Source organism: Sorex fumeus, unplaced genomic scaffold (genome assembly GCF_029834395.1).
Source record: "Sorex fumeus unplaced genomic scaffold, SorFum_2.1 ptg000044l, whole genome shotgun sequence".
NCBI classification, from domain to species: Eukaryota; Metazoa; Chordata; class Mammalia; order Eulipotyphla; family Soricidae; genus Sorex; species Sorex fumeus.
In genome coordinates this window covers 71336587-71354542 of record NW_026606101.1, presented here as the reverse complement: position 1 = coordinate 71354542, position 17956 = coordinate 71336587, and positions in this window count along the sequence as shown.

Genomic DNA, 17956 nt, shown 5'->3' with positions numbered 1-17956 from the left:
GCTATCGCTCCAGCCCCACACCTAAGTTTCTTGTTCCTCTTCCTGTTGCTGATTTTGGTTGCCACAGTGACTGCGTCTGGGACATGGGCCTCAGGGCTCCCTGAAGCTGCTGTGGGAGGCAGTGTGTCCCTGGGAAGGCCAAGCTCTGCCCCCTCCCCCAGGCAGTGCAGGACAAGGAGGAACTGCAGCGAGACTTTCCCGGCCCTGCATGGTGACAAGCTCACCCTCCACTGGGACGAACGAGACAGGCTCCGCTGCTCGGGAGCCTGTCCTCAGTGCTCCTGGTGGGAGCCCTCAGTGCTCACAGGTGAACCCTCAGTGCTCCTGGTGGGAGCCCTCAGTGCTCACGGGATGAACCCTCAGTGCTCCTAGTGTGATCCCTCAGTGTTCTTGATGTGCAGCTCCTCAATCCTTCACTTAAACTTCAGCTCACACTCACTTGACTTCACCGGTTCTTCCTTGTGGAGATTTATTTGAAAACATGAGACCACGCGACCAGAGCAACAGCACGTGGGTAGAGCACTTGCCTTGCCTGTGGCTGACCTGTGGTCAGTCTCTGACACCCATGTGGCCCCTGAGCTCACCAGGAGTCACCCCTAGTGCAGAGCCAGGAGTCAGCCCTGGGCACAACCAGATCCGCTCTCCAGCAATGAGAAACAGCGTGGGGTGGGGTGGGGCGAAACGGGCACCTGGGCACGTGGACTCTAAGATCTGTTTGGGGGATCCTATTCAGACTTTCATTTCTCAAACACCCACTTTATTCTCCGGCAGCCAAAGAGCTCCAGAACCAGTCACAACCATGCTGAGACCACTCTGCACACGCATGAAGGTACCAGCAGAGGAACAAAGGCATGCGGGTCCTGGGGCTGAGATCTCCAAGCCTGCTTGGATTGGGGCTGAGCATCCTCCACCCAGATCCTCCACATTCCAGTAGGCAGGGGTCACACCCACCAACTGACCCTCTGGCGCATGTAATCCCATCAACGGCCAAGACCCAGAGACTGTAAAACCCAGCTCCCGGAAGCAACATCTTATTATCTCATTCTTGCTTTGGACAACCTGGCAGGCTACCGAATGTGGCCTGTCCACACAGCAGAGTCTGGCAAACACCCCGTGGCGTACCCAATATGCCAAATACCAGTAACAATGATGGGTCTCATCCTCCTAGCCCTGAAGGAGCCTTGAATATGGCACTTTTTAAAATCTCAGGCAGGGCTGGGACAAAGGAAATGTTACTGGTGCCTGCTCGAGGCAATCAACGAACAACAGGATGATCGTGATCATGACCGTGACCACTTTATTCTCTTTAGAACTGTGATGGGAGCTGTCGAGGCAGGTGTCGGGCTCGAGAAGCCGGTTCTTCCCCTGAACTCTCAGCTAGAGTCAGAAACATCCGTGGAGCCCCTGTACTGGGATGGGCACAGTCAAGTTACTCACCATCACTGCTCTTCCCCCGAGAGACCCTTACTCCCACCCCGAAAGTCTACTCAGTGATGCTCGAGTTTGACCTTGAGTTCCCTTCCAAAAAATTAAACAAAACAGTACAAACAAACAAAAACCATGGTTTGCAAGCCAGGGTATTAAAATTTGTCCATTTGCTGGATTCTTTCATCTTCTTGCTCCCTTCACTGTACCAACCTGTTAGCTATCACAGAATATTGCTTTGCCTGGAGATACGAGATGGTTGATTATTCCAATTATTATTTTTTTAGATTATTTAATGAGAGTTTCTGGGGTTCGTCTGATTTATCACGGGTGATACTGATTTCGATTTTCTTCCAAATGGATCATTATACCCCAAGGCCTCTCTCAAAAATTCAACCGGGGTTTATCAAGCTTCCCATTCTAAGAGGCCTTTGTGACTCTACCCCATTTTTCTCTTCTTTTAAGAAAAATCTGGCATATTTGATTGACGTCCCTTGACTAATTCAAGTTGCTTGGTGATCCTCAAGTAGCATTGTAATTCTCTAATGACTCGAAAGGGTGTGGGGGGGGGGGACACTCCACAGAAAGAATTGATTGATTTATTAGGGGGAAAATTACCACATGTGCTAGACCTTGATTGCAGCTAATATTTGTCGAGCTAATTGCTTGAACTAGAGGATTAGAAGGGAAGGAAAAGAAAACAAAGTTCCTGTGGAATACAGATGAAGTCACGGTGCGTTTGGACTGGAAGGGCAGGGAGCGGGGGTCAGTTGTTGGGAGGCAGTCGTTGAGTGTGTGCAAGACTCAGGCCACTTTGGGGAGAACTGGAAGTTGAGGGAGATTATGGGATGTGAGGAAGGTCATGGAAGATGGAGGAAGGTTCTAGGAAGTGGGGTGAGGTTGCCACCAGGGGCGTTTACCGGAAGTGGGGGCACGTTATAAGGAAGGGAGATAACTGGAGGAGCAGGAAGAGGGAGAAGGTTGGTGACTTGGGATCTTCCTGTAAGATATGTGATGCTCTTCAATTTTTCCACATTTCTGTTAATGTCTCACACTAAGGCTAGGTTGGTACTTTAGCCTCAAGCCACCGAAGTGCCAGGCCAAAAAAGAGTGGGTGATGGCACCTTATTAGCCGAAGTCAGTGACAAAGAAAGGTAGAGTGTGAGATGCCTCCATTTACAGGTGGAGAGAGAGTGGATTGCCAGCCCTGGGGAATAATAATATAGTTCTTAATTGATATCACCTGGGGTAGATACGATGGTAAATTTTGGAGTCATTTGAGTCTGTCATTACCACCTATTATTATTGTATAAATGTGTTCCCTTGTGTGGGTGTGTGACACTTAAAATACTGACAATTTCCTTGATAACTTGCATCAAAATAATCATAGCAATATTAACGAGAAATGTACTACAGATGGGGGGCTTACTCTGTCTCCGTGCTCTTCTCAAATGCTCTGCATGTGTCAGTGCATTTCTCCTCTGACACACTGGGGCTGTGACTTGATTTCCGACCCCCCTCCTCACTCCAGACGTGCCAGGTAACAACTAACTTCATGTTCAGTCAGATCACAAAGTCTCCTGAAATATTCTTGTCGTGAAGAATTGGATAACCAACCAATTAGGTGGATTTATATCTTGTTAAATATCCAGAAACTTAAGGAGTGTTGACTTTCAGAGCAGTGCTGGCAGCATCTTTGGATTAATTACTGCCCCCTACACCCTCCTACCCCCTCGCCCACACACGTTTTCTGTGGCTTTCATCAAATCGCAAACTTAAGCATCTGTCAAAGCTTTAATTGAGCACCTACTGTGCACAAGACAGTAGGAAACAATGAGTGACTGAGTGGAGGGTTGAGATCATCTTCATGGTGTTGGGTTCAAGGCAAGAGGATGTCTTTCTTTTTTTAAAAAGTTTATTTTACTTTTATAAAGTTGTTCACAGTCATTTATTGCATCTAATATTCCAACACCAATCCCACCACCATTACACCTTCCCATCACCATATTTTGAATGTTTCCACCCTGACCCCCAAAGCCTGCCCCCAAAGCGTGACCCAAATAATTTATTTTGTGTTGCTTGTTATAATAATCTGCTTAAAATGATCAAAAAATGTTTCCTTAGAAGGGAAGTGTGTGAAGATTGTTGTATTTCACCCTGAAGGCATTAAACCCTTGTATAACAGAGATTACTAACATGTTGTTAAAGGTTGAGCCTTGTGTACTTTATATATATATTTTTTCCCACCCAAGATTGGTTGCTTTTACTTTACACCACATCGAGTGTACTGTGCTACTCTTGGTATATCAGCGATTTAGAGTATGATTCACAGCCTTGTGCCCCAGGAGTTCTAAAATTTTAAATATGGTAATACAGCTGAGGTTAATTTATTTTTTAAAACTAGATGGTGACTTTGGGGTCTGGAGGCATCTCTGTGGTGTGTTGCTCTTACGTTGCTCTCTGCTGAGAGACTTATTTGTGAGTCTCTGGATCACGGCCATTAAGGAGCTTATATGGTGCCAGAGGCAGCCTGTGGGCATGACTGCCAGGCTTCCAGAAGCACAGGGAGATGGGGGGGAGGCTGCCCTTTCCTGGCTACACGTGAGCCTGGAGATTTCAGTCACAAGTCCTGCATACCCGGGATTTTCAGCAGATTCACTCATGGGTGAGGCTTGTTCGAGCCTTTGGAGATCAGCCATAAGTGTGGTGGTGATTGAGTCTGGAGGTTTTTGGCTGCTGGGCTTTGTTGGGGTGGGTGGGAGGACTCATCTGCTTCCCTCTGGATTTCCCTAGATGAGCCAAGGCAATAGAGTATCTTTTGGGGTAAAAATATGCCCACTTGGAAGAAACTGGGTTGGCCGGCATTGCCCCAGAAGACAGCTAATGGCTGATAAGCCCAGCAGGAGGCAGCAGTGTGAAATGACCGTTGTGAGCACAACCCTGGTGACGGAGACACAGCTCACGTGTGTGCCCAGCCTAAGCCACTTTCTTGGAGAACTTCCTTCAACCTTCAGACAAAAACTGGGTGGCAGCTCCATCAATCCAGGGGTCCCATCCTTCCCTTGCCTGCTTTGACTGAGAATAGACAGCTGGGTGGGGGCAGGGGGCTGGAGAGATAGTACAGCAGGTAGGACGCTTGCTGGCGAACAACCCACTGAGGGTTGCCACTGCATATGGTCCCCTGATCCCTACCAGGAGTGATCCCTGAGCACTGCTGGGTGTGGTCCAAAAACCAAAAGAGGAAAAAAATAAAAAAGAGACCCTTGAGCTGTAAAGTTGGAGTAAGACATGAGCAGTAAACTTGAGTGGCGTAGAGGGAGCTCCCAAAGGTGTTTGTCCTGGGGCTAGAGCAGTGGTACTTGGGTAAAGTGCTTAACTTGCATGCAGCCAACCTCGGTTTAATCCCTGGTACTCCCAATGGTCCCCTGAGCCCACCAGGAGTGATCCTTGAGTGCCACACCAGAAGTAAGCGCTGAGCACTGCTGGATGTGGCCCCTGAAGAAAAAAAAAAAACAACCCAGAGGTATTTGTCCTACTGCTTCTCCTCTCCCCCCCCCCCCCCACTCCCCACCTGGAGAGACCAGGAGTCCAAGGCCCTTAACATTCTGGGACAGATGGACATCCTGAACGGCAGGGCCCTGGGGTGCAGACACAGTGAGGACACAACTGACCCCCGAGTCAGCTCCGGGCACCCCTGGCGCCCTCCTCATCCCCCTCCTCACCTGGGTCCCAGCTCAGGGCCCTGCCCTCACCCTCCTGTCCGTGTCCCAGGCGGTCCCTCCAGCGGCCCTGTGAGCAGCCTTGCAGGCCTGGTGTCCTCTCTGTCCATCTGAGGGGCTGGAGGGACTTTGTGGCTCCATCTTCTAAACATCTTCCTTTCATCTCCTCCTGCCCGCCCTCTGGTGCTCTCCTCTCTTTCCTCCCCTCTCCTTCTCTCCTCCCTTTCCTCCCCAGTCTCATTAGCAGAAACAAATAGCGGCTCCATCGTGAGAAGACGTGGAAAGAACCGCATGTTTGTGCATCTAAGCAAAACGGTCCTGTCCCCTTGGAAGGGAACAGACTAGTCGCTAGGGTGGTCGTTGTCAAAACTAAACATTTGGCAAACAACATTCCAACACCACATCCTCTGGGAGAGTGCCGGCTTCCTGCCATCGTGTCCCAGTGTCCCCCCATCCCCCTGCAGGGACATGCGTCAGTCATCTCATTGTGTTATGATGAACTCAGGCATAACGGTGGAAAATGAAAAGGCAAGTCTCGCAGAAAATTACTCGGATCACCATAGCTCTACAAGCATGAAGCCAGACCTGCACTTCCTGCCTTCGAAGCTCATCCTCCAGTCTGAGCTGGTGGACAGTCTTCTTCGCACAGGGGTCTCCTAACCATAAAGCTGCCCTTGGCCGGTCACTTGTTCCTGAGCGCTGGTCAGACGACATCAAGAATCTGGGATTGTCAGAACTAAGTTGAAAGTAGGTAAAGGGATATACGTGATAACATTTCAGCATCTGTATTGCTAACCATAATGCCTAAAAAGAGAGGGAGAGAGAAGAGAGAAGAAAGAGGGAAAGAGAGAGAGAGAGGAGAGCCTAGAGGCAGGCTGGAGTGAGTGGTTTGGGGGTGAGTAAGAGGAAAACTGGGGAAACTGGTGCTGGGAAATTATACTGGTGGAGGGATGGGTGTTGGAACATTGTATGACTGAAACCCAAATATCTATATCTATATCTATATCTATATATCTGGAATGATGCTCCAGAACAATGTTGCTGGGTGGCAGAAGAGCATGGGCATCCCACATGCCACCAATAAAGGTGATGTGACACCTAAAGGAGAGGGCACCCCCACCCCCAGGAGGGACCAGAAACAGTGCCATGAGCTGAGCAGCCTCAGAATCATGCTGGGAGCCATTGAGGAGCGGTTGCATGATGGCAGCAGGGCCAGCATCGCACCGGCTGGGTTTGCTCAGGGTCCTCCTGGGGACAGTCTGAGCAGGGGCCTTGGGGTAAGGGGCTTGTGTATGACAAGCTGGGCTGGGGCCCTCAGTGGAGAACGGTGAAGGCCAAAGTGTGTTTAAGCTGATGTGAAGTCTTGGCAGAGACGCCTTGGGACCAGGACACCGTGTCAGTGAAACCTCTTCAGCCCAGGGACTGACACCTGCAGCATCCCACAGGAAGGTCTACTGGCCGGGCGGAAAGTGATGCTCCCAGCCGGAAGGAGAGGGGCGGGCCTTTCTTGCTCAGCTCAGCCAATGGGAGAAGCCCGGGCCAGCAAATCAGAAGCCTCTTTACTTTGAATGCCTAGTTTCCGCCAATGGACTCTGTTTACAAAGGCCCTGGTGAAATCTACAGAAGAGCGTTTCTTCTCTGGCTGGACTGGGCTTTGCCTTGAGATCACACTTCCTACCTGCTTTTTGGGTGAGGTTTTCCTCCCAGGAAGCCCAGCTTTGCCCGAGAAACGGCAGCTGCTGGTTTCATGACCCCTGTGGTCAGCATTGGCTTCCTGGGACTGGGCCAGCCTCGGGGACTTTGACCTCGCCCTTCCTCTACCCCAGAGGATCCTAAACTTATCTGACCTGCTGCCCCCTTTTTAGGGAAAATGAGATTTGTTGCCTCCCTAGAAATCCACTTTCAGTGCCTCCCAATTGCACTTAAGGCTACCTTCACACACACACTCACACACAAGTACACAACAAAAAGTGCCTCCCAAGAAGCATGCGGAAAGTAGACTATAGACTAAACATGATTGTCACCCATTGCCTCTTTTGCAAACCACAACACCCAATAAGAGAGAGAGAACAAAAGGGAATGATGCCCTGCCACAGAGGCAGGGAGGGATGGGGGGATGGCGGGTGGGAGGGATACTGGGATCCGTGGTGGTGGGAAATGGGCACCGGTGGAGGGATGGGTATTTGATCATTGTATAATTGAAACCCAAGCACAAAAATGTGTAAGTCTGCAACTGTACCTCATGATGTCTCACTATTAAATTTTTTTAATAAAAAAAAGTGCCTCCCAGTTGCACTTAAGGCTACCACTATACACACACACACACATGCACACACATATACACACATACGCTATTCCAGTGGGCATGAGGGGTGATTATCACCCACTTGGAGAAACGCCTAGACCTTCCTGGCCTTTTGTGCATGCTGATCTTACTCAGATGCATCCAGCCCAGACCCTCCCCCCTGTACGCTGACCAGCAGCTTTTTCGAAGGCTCTGTCTTGCTTCCTTTCTCCTGCCAGGTCCAGCTCTGTCCTCCCCACCGGAACGGGAGCTGCTGGAGGACAGGGGAGCATATTCTGTTGATTTGTGTTTTGGTTTTCCTTGTATGCCAAGGCCTCAGACCCCGGGAAGAGAGCCAGTAAATCCCTGAGCTGTGAGAATCAAGGGACGGAGGCAGATGCAAGTGGAAACCTGAAGACAAAATGTTTCTCTCAGTCAGAAGTCGGACGAGCAAGCCAAGTCTGCCCTTCATAGGCTGTCATGAGCCTCTGTGAGATATATGGCATGACAGCGACGAGAAAGCGGAAGCCTGTCAATCTGAGGATGAGCACAGAAATGTGAAATGGAAACTTTGGGAGCAGTTAGCTGTGTGCCCATCCCTGGTGCTGATGGCATCCCTGCTCTGAAAGCAGATCCAGGAGCTGAGGATGGTTTGAGCCTTTCTATATGAGACTTCCTGGGACCACACCCAGTGGTGCTTGTGGGCTACTCCTGATGTGATTCTTAGGGGACTTTGCAGTTCCTAGGATTGAACTTGGGTCTCCTGCATGCAGAGTATGTGCTCTAGTCCTTTAAGCCTTCTCCCTGACCTTCTGGTCCATTCTTCCATCCCTCCCTCCCTCCCTCCTTCCCTCCCTCCCTCCCTCCCTCCCTCCCTCCCTTCCTTCCTTCCTTCCTTCCTTCCTTCCTTCTCACTTGCCTCTTCTCATTTCTTGGTGCTTAGTAATTCTTGCTGGAAAGTGGCCCTTGGCAGGCATGGAATCTTCTGCCCTTTACCCACCCTTGGCCTGGCCCATCTCTTCCAACTGATGCCTCTTGAATTGTTTGGTTCATCTACATGTAAATGTTTCAGATCTGTCTAGGAGATGGAGTGTATGTGGGGGTGGGTTAGGGGAGGTGGTCAGGGGTGGGTGGAACCTCATTGTCCAAAGTTGACAAGAAGCACAGGTGGTCTTGGGTGGCCCACCGAGCCTTTCCCTTTGGAATTGGTGCCCTCACTGTGTAGACAGTGTCAGAGACTGAGTTAAACTCTCAGATGTGCTGCTGGTGTCAGAGAAGCATTGGTAGGTGTGTGGAGCCCTGTTGGAACTGATCTGGGGACCTTTCCTCCTCATATCTCTGCATGCATCCAACCCTCCACTGGGGCCCCGCTGACCTGACATAGTAACACATGTGTGTTGTATCTAAGTGGCATCGTGATAAAATAGGAGGACCAGGTCTTCCTAGGCGCTGTTCCCCAATGCCCTGCCCTATTGTGAGACATGTTTATTTGTGAGACATGGCCATCTTAGCACAGGTAGAAGTGCATCTCCACTGCCCCTCCCCCAAACACCTGCTCTCTGAGCAGAAGATGATATGTCATGCGCTCCTCCGGATCTTTTTTGTTGTTATTGTTGTTGATTCACTGTGAGGTATAGTAACAAAACTTTCATGTTTGAGCTTTGATCATACAGTCATCAAACATCCATTCCTTCACCAGTGCACGTTTTCCACCACCAAAATACCCAGTTATCTGCTCCCTTTCCTATTCCACACTTCCCCCTGCCTGTGTGCCAGACAATTTGCACAATACTCTCTCTCTCTAGTTACTTTTGATATTTCGAGACCAGTCCCATCACCACTCATACCTGCCGAAAAGGCAATGCTAGACAATGTGTTTTGTATTGCTTGCTATGGATACAATATATTGTCGTGCGGCTGCAAGAGCTCTAGAAATTCTAAAATTTTAATAATTAGGCTCCGAAGAGATCGCTGCAGCAAGTTGCTAGGGTCCGAGATTCGTTTGTGTGTCTCTGGATCACGGCCGCGTGGGAGCTTAAATAGACGGTGGCCGGATATGGCATCATCTCAGAGTCCCACTGGGGTGGGGGGAGGGAGAAGGGTCCACTCCTCCCCTGTCCCTTGAGGCTCGGCGTTTGCCACCACCGCCACTCCTGTACCTGTTCTGATCTCTTCTCTGCTTCACAAACACGTCTTTGTGGGTCCCTGGGGACACGTTTATAATCGTTTCCATCGTTTGATCCTTCTGAGTGTTTCGACGGCCAGAAATGCGACTTTTCATGGCTCTGGGGTGAGACCTCGCTGTCAGGCACCTTCCTGCTTGTGCGTGTGTGTCTTCAGACGGGGGCTTTCTTGGGCCTGCACCCCACCCCGTGGCTTCCTGCCTGCCCTTCCGAGTTTGTCTGCCCACACCGAACTGCGAGCTGCAAAGACTTCTCTGCCCTCACGCTGCACAGGCTAGCTTGGCAACAAATGAGAGGTGCTCCAGGCTGCTGGACCGTGTGTGCCGAGGGGGAACCAAGAGCAGAGGTGCCATGGGTTGAAACGGGGAAGAACGAGGCCTGGAGGTGCAGCTCACAGGCAGAGTTGCTGCTTTTCATGGAGGGGGCCCTGGGGCTGATCTCTGGCACAGCAGTTCGAAAAAAGGGGAAGCGGGGTGCATAATGGATTGTAAGGATGAGATGGAATAATGATATAACTCCCTGAATTGGTGCCTGTTGCAATATAACTGTTCATTAGCTAACTTCATCTGAGCAATTATCGCTCCTGTTAGAATTCCTTCTAAACAGGGAGATACCTGGCTGCAAAGTTCTTAGGACAGTAGCTAGTAGAGGGGATGCATACTAAGTGTTTGGGACCAGAGACCTCACAGAGGGACATGCATGCAGCCCAGGGTTGGTCACCAGCCCTGTGTGGACCCCTTGGCACCTCCAGGGCTGACTCTCAAACCAAATGTGTGTGTGTGACGCACTCTGTAAATACTGGTAGTGCTTATGACATTCCTTTGTTTAAAATTTTATTTATTTATTTTTCATTAATGAATCACTGTGAGGTACAGTTACATACCTACAAATTTTCTCTTTTTTAAAAAATTTAATTTTTTTAAATTTTTAAATGAATCATCGTGAGGTACAGTTACAGACTTACAAACTTTTGTGCTTACATTTCAGTCATGCAATGACCCATCTCTCCACCAGTGCCCATTCTAGACCACCAATGATCCCAGTATCATCCACCCCCACCCCATCGCCCTACCCCACCCCGCCTCTTTGGCAAGCCATTCTCTTTTGCTCTCTCTCTCTCTCTCTCTCTCTCTCTCTCTCTCTCTCTCTCTCTCCTTTTGGGTGTTGTGGTTTGCAATATAGGTGTCAAGTGGCCATCATGTTCTAGACCTACAAACTTTCGTGTTTACATTTCAGTCATTTCTCCACCACCAATATTCCCAGTCTACCTCCCACCATCCCCATCCCATCGCCCTATCCCACCCCGCCTCTGTGACAGGCACATTCTCTTTTACTCTCTCTCTCTCTCTCTCTCTCTCTCTCTCTCTCTCTCGCTCCTTTTGGGTGTTGTGGTTTGCAATACAGATATTAAGCGGCCATCATGTTTGGGCTCATGGCATTCCTTGATGCTTTTGAAGGCACTTTGCTTTCAGCATAGGAGGGTAGTACATTGTAAACCAGTAACGACATATAACTTCACTGTTAGGCCATTAATATCCAGTTAGAGAGGCTGAGACAAATTTATTAGTGTGCAGTGAGTTAGACTTCAGTGAGTTAGACTTCCAGATGTGTTTGTGAAGCGGGTAAGAGATCCAGAGAAGGTGTGTGACATATCATCTTCTGTTTAGAGAGCAGGTGTTTGAGGGAGGATGAACTTCTACCTGTGCTATGTACACACACACACACACACACACACACACACACACACATACATTTTGTTTGTTTGTTTTGACTTTTTGGGCCAACCTGGATTGGCGATGAGTCAGATTTCAAACACAGGATAGAGAGGGGAGGCCATGAGAGCTGCCCACAAGGGCCGGGTGTGGCCGCAGCATCCCTGATGGCCTTGGTGCCACAAGAGAGGATGTGAGCCCTGCGCCCCCCGGCCAGTGTCTATGAGCACCAGAACTCAAGGGTGCAACCCCGCGAGCCCTAACACTGAAGCTGCATGAGCACTATAGCCTGAGTGTGCCCCAGCAAGCCCCGTGACTGAGTGAGACCCCAGTGGACATGTGTACAAGTGCCACAGATGGTGTATGCAAGCCCCACAATTAACCCCGCACATCACAACAACCAACAGCAGTGAAAGAAGAAGACACTGGAGTAAACCAGTTACATTGCTTGAGAGTTCTCTATGGGGGCTGGAGAGATAGGACAGCAAGTGAGGTGCTTGTCTTGCAGGCAAGACCAAGGTTGGTTCCCAGCACTGCATAATATTCCTGTGCTCAGGGCAGGGAGTAAGCCCTGAGCACAGCCAGGTGTGGTTCCCCACAAATTTATCCTGAGCTTGGGTCTCTCTGGTGTGATTTAAGCACCATTTTCAAGACCCTGCAGTTTTTCTTGTAGAGAGATCCCCAGATTTGCCAAAAAGGAAACTGGGTCCTTTTCACAAAAGCAAATTCAATTAAGATTCGAGACTGAATTAAAGATTCAATTGAGATTAGACCAGAGTCCATAAAATACATTGAGGAAACAGGCGAATTCTCCAAGATGCAGATTTCAGAGGTGTTTTTAGTGATTTGACTTCATTTGGAAAAGATTTTATAAATGGGGCTACATTAAATTTTCTGTGGCAAAAGATGCACAATCACGTTCATTGTATCATTCACAGCCACAATCCACAAGCCACATGCCCATAAAAATATGAGTGGATCAACAAAATGTGGTCTGTGCAGACACAGGAATATTAGTGAGCTCTGAAAAGGAAGAAAATACTGCCACATGCTCCAATATGGAAGAACCTTGAGGCCATTAAGTTCAATAAGCTGGTTACAGAGGATAATACTGTTCGATTCCTCTTTTGAAGTTTCTGCAGGGGATTCTACTGAGACAAGGTGGGGTGGTGGTTTTTCAGGATTTGGAGGGTAAGGAATGTGAGGCTGTGAGAGGTATTGAGTTTCCTATTTGCAAGGTAAAAAGTGCTGGTGGTTTTTACTTTTTGGTTTTAGGGCCAGACCTGGCTGTGTTCAGACCTTACTCCTGGCTCAGTGCTCAAGGGTGATCCGGTTTATAATGATATGAACATACTTAATGTTACTGAATTTACACCCCCTAAAAATGCTTATTACCAGGGCTGGGAAGATAGCACAGTGGGTAGGGCACTTGCCTTACATGCAGCCAACTTAACCTCAATCCCTGGCACAGCCAACTTAACCTCAATCCCTGGCACCTTATGTGGTCCCTTGGGCCCTCCCCCCCCGACCCCCGACCTGTTGGATCATCATTTGGGCTGGCTTCTTCACTCAGTAAACCTGGTGGGTTTCTGTGTTGCTTTACCAACGTGACCTTTGCAGTTCAGGGTTGTTATCTGTGTGGTTTTGTTTTTTGCAGTTTAGGGTTGTTGCCTGTTAGGTGATGGCCCCCAATACGTCATCGGGCTACTGTAGCATGCAACAGGGACTAATGGAGATGTTACTGGCTCCCGCTCAAGCAAATTGATGAACAATGGGATGACAGTGATACAATGATACAGGGTTGTTACCTGTATTTAGGAGTCTAAACTAGGATGTCTTTATATGTGTAGGATGCATCACAGAGTGATGGAGAAATGTACAGCTTCGGCCAGTTTGGGTTAGGAAAGGTACCTGATAGAGACAGATAGTTCCCCAGGGCCCTAATGTCCCAGCCCTGTTCTCTCTCGCTTCTTGTGTGCTCTCTGCCTCCCGAGCCCCTCCAGAAGAGATCTCTGAGCTTAGAGCCAGGAGTGAGCCCTGAGCACTGCTTGTTGTTGCCCCCCAAACAAAAACAAAACAACAATGAATGCTTATGATGGTCAATTTTCACATATCTTAAAAATTTGTAAAAAATAGCCACTTAAAATTTCCTACCAGCTAACCAGTCATTTGGTACACAATGGAGTACTATGTAGCGGTTAGAAAAGATGAAGTCATGAAATTCACATACAAGTGGTACTACATGGAAAGTATCATGCTAAGCGAAATGAGTCAGAAATAGAGGGACAGACATAGAAAGACTGCATTCATCTGGGGAATATAAAGTAACAAAATGGGAGACTAACACCCAAGAGTAGCTGAGATCAGCACCAGGAGGATTACTCCACAGCTTAGAGGCCAGCCACACATGCTAGGTGAGAAGGCAGCTCAGATAGAGAAGGGAGCACCAAATAAAGGGTGTTGGGAGGATCCTCCCAGGATGGGAGAAGCATGCTGAAAGTAGACTATAGACCAAACGTGATTGCCACTCAATGCCTCTCTTGCAAACCACAGCACCGGAAAGGAGAGAGAGAACAGAGGGGAATGCCCTGCCACAGAGGCATGGTGAGATGAGGGAGATATGGGGTGGGAGGGGTACTGGGGTCAGTGGTGGTGGAGAATGGGCGCTGGTGGAGGGATGGGTGTTTGACCATTGTATAGTTGAAACCCAAGCACAAAATTTGTAAGTCTACAACTGTACCTCATGGTGTCTCACTAATAAAAATTAAAACAAAAAATTCCAGCTGAATCAAGTGGAGTGATGGGGCTAAGATTTCAATGTTATTGTTTTGGGGGCCACACTAAGCAGTGCTCAGGGCTTACTCCTGACTCTGTGCTCCCCATCACTTCTGGGAGGCTCAAGGGACCGAAGTGGGTGCCAGGGACTGAGCCCTGGGCAGCTGTGTGCGAGGCAAGCACCGTGCCCGCTGTGCGATCTCTCCAACCCTGCGGTGTTTTTTCTAAACTCTGTGGCTTCGTTCGTGGCACTAAGGGCTTATGATCAGTCGTGGTTATCCCCAGTCTCCCTAATCCTGAGCTCATTGTCTCCCCAGGGTCTAGACTTGACCCTTCACGCCAAGAAATCATGGTAGCTTTGGTGCGTGGGTCATAAAGGAGCCACCCTATCATCCTAGGTGATTCCAAACAGACCCCTGATTTCCAAACAAACCTCCCTGCTCTTTTCTCCAGTTTTTGGATTACACCCGGAGATGCTCAGGAATTACTCTGGTGGTGCTCAGGGGATCAAATGGGATGCAGAGGACTGAACCCAGGCGGGCGGCATGCAAGGCAAATGCCCGACCAGGTGCCCTATCACTCCAGCCCCTCCACACAACCCTTTTATGCGACCTGTGGGTAGGTGGAAGCGGGAGAGATCTACTGTAGCTCAAGGTGCGGTCCCAGGCGGGACTGAGCCCTCTCTAGGGATGGGAGCTGAAGGAAGGGGGCAGGGTGGGGGGGTGGAGGGGAGTAAGCTGACCCGTTGCATCCTGGCTGGCAGGAACGCGGTCCCTAGAATGGCTGGGTAGTTAGCTAAGGGCAGCGCCAACTCTTGGATTTTTTTTTTTTTTTGGCTTTTTGAGTCACACCCGGCAATGCACAGGGGCTACTCCTGGCTCTGCACTCAGGAGCTACTCCTGGCGGTGCCCAGGGGACCATATGGGATGCTGGGGATCGAACTCAGTTTGGCTGTGTGTAAGGCAAACGCCCTACCCGCTGTGCTATCACTCCGGCCCCAGCTCTTGGATTTCGTTAAAGGAAAGGAGAACAATATCTTCTTCTACCCCCTCCCCACCCCACCCCGTTGAGAACAGGACCGTGTCAACCTGTTTTTAAATAAAATTACAACTGCTGAACTTCATTCTATTTCAGAGGAGAGAGTGGGGCTTAGATGCAGGGAGCAGTAATCAGTATTCAGAATCTCCGTAATAAAACGAGGAATTGAATTCGGGCTTTAGCATAATTTAATTAAAGGGACTATTGTTTTTCTTCTCTGGCTGGCTGGGGCGGGGCGGGCTGCAGAGGTGAGGTGAGCAGGATGAGGCCCCGAAGGACGAGCTCTGGGCCTGGCAGCTGCGAGCGGGTGCGAACAGACCGAGGCGCTGCTGAAATTTCGGATTCCTAGGATGTGGGCGCCCAGATGGCTCCACCTCACCTCCCTGCTTTCCGCTTTTAGAAGCAGGGGAGGGGGTGGGGGGGACGTTGGGTGGATTCACAATCGTTTCGGTTGTGTTGCTTCATAAAACATATTAGCTAGGTGGCGTTGGAACAAGACTATGTAATTTATGCTGCTTTAACACTTTCCTCCAGAAAATGTGTTTCGATTAAAAAAAAAGAGGAAAAGAAGAAAAGCAACCTACCTTGTAATACCGGGCCAAGGGGCAGAGGGACAACCTGTGTTGCTTCTCCACGCAACACCCATTTCACAGTCGAGAAACTGAGGCTCGGGGAGATGGTCTACTGAGCAAATGCGTAGGAGAACCGGGATTGGAAGCTGGTTATTTTTGGCTCCAAAGCCGCCATTCTGTCTATTAATTAACCCAGACTGGGAAGGGGTTGGCACGAAAGGAAGTTCATTCCCTTTTGTTTAGTATCACCGAGTAGAATTGAGCAGATAGATATCAAGGATCTCTAAGTCAGAGGCTCCAAAGAAAAAATTAATTTCTGTACTTTCTAGAAATCAACAGAAGGAGAACTGGGGGCCTCTGCTGCCAGATGTTCTGCTAATTAACTGCAAAGGGCGCCACATCCCGGCCCACGTAGTTCCCCGGGGCCGTCACCGAGCACTCTCCATCGTCACGGCAAGAGCCTCGGTTCCAGCCACTGCGGTTTGCACCAGTCCCTGAAGAGGAAAAAAAAGCCCATGAACAGACACTCCTCCCAAGAGGACACATGCAGACAGCAAGAGGCCTCTGCAAAAGCGTTCATCATCACTGACTATCAGGAAAATGCAAATCAAAATGACACTGAAATGTTACCTCACGCCAGTGAGAATGGCCTGGACCAACAACACTAAGGCAAGGGTGGTGGGAGGGATGCCGGGACGGGAGATGCGTGCGGAAAGTAGGCTAGGGACCAAGCATGGTGGCCTCTCAGTGTCTATTGCAAGCCAGGATGCCCCGGAGCAGAGGGAGAGTAAGAAGGAAGGCGACTGGCAGGGGGTGGGATGGGGTGGGTGTGGCGGGAGGGATATTGGTGGTAGGACATGTGCGCTGGTGCAGGGATGGGTGTTCGGTCATTGTGTGACGGAAACTCAATGCTGAAAGCTTTGTAACTGTATCCCAAGGTGAGGGAATAGAACAAAAACTCTGGGGACAGCCGGCACTGTGGGGACGTGGAGCTAGAGGAACCACTGTTGGTAGGAATATTGCCTAGCCCAGCCTCGGTGAAAAAGACTGTGGAGATTTCTCAGAGAAGGCAGAATAGGGTTTTCATAGGACCAGTGATCCTATTTCTTGGCATCTCTCCCTCAAACACAAAACACTAGCAGGAAAAGGTGTTTGCACACCTGTGTTCATCGTAGCGCTCGATACAGCTGCTCCCCCGGGACAGAAAAGCCAGCCCTGTGACGACTGTATCCCCCAGGCACAGTGACAATGGCCCACGCCCCCCCTTGCCTCAGATGAATGGGTCCCAGGGCACCCCCCACCCCGAAAGGGCCCTACCTTCTGTCCTCGGCCCCCTCGGCACTGACCTCCACCATCCAAGATACAGAAACCACCCAAATGTCCACCGGCAGCTGTGTGGATAAAGAAGTTGTGGTCAGTAGGCACCGCGGAACACTACGCAGCCGTAAGAAATGTGAACACAGACAGTTCTCTGCAACGTGGAAGGCCTCGTGTTAAGTGGAACGAGTCGGAGGGAGAGACAAGTCCAGGTGATCCCGATCCTCAGGGTGTGGAGGGAGATAGAACAAGGCACCAGCCAGGCTCAAATGAAGACGAATCCTTCACCTTGATGATAAAACTAAGATTGCCAAACAGGATGAGAAAGGGTAAGGAAAGAAAGAAAAACGACAAAGAAAACAACGGCCTAGACATGACATCGGGACAGCAGTGGTGGAAAGCTTGGCACTTATGTGATGGTGAGGTGAGTCACAAAGCGCCTCTAGATCCTAACTCTTAAGGCCGCTATTGCCACCATGTCATCTGAATGTCATCTAAATATTACCACCATGTCATCTAAAACAAAAATATATATTTTGTTTTAAAATACATTTACTAAGGGGCTGGTACAGTGGGCAGGTGGGTCAGGTGTTTGCCTTGCACACGGCCGACCCGGGTTCGATTCCCAGCATCCCATATGGTCCCCTGAGCACCATCAGAGTAATTCCTGAGTGCAGAGCCAGGAGTAACCCCTGTGCATCGCCGGTGTGACCCCAAAACAAAACCAAAAAAAATACGTTTAATAAAATTAAAAGTTTTCCTTACTTTACACGTGTAGCATATTCACAGTTTCCTTTTGCAATTATGATTTTTATAGAAAGAATTTTTAAGTCCTGCTTGGTGAAAGAACTCCAAGGAAAGAAGAGAGCAGAAAGGCGTCCTCCTCACGCTTCCTGGCGAGAACGCGCGTCCCCTCAGCAGGTGGCTGTGA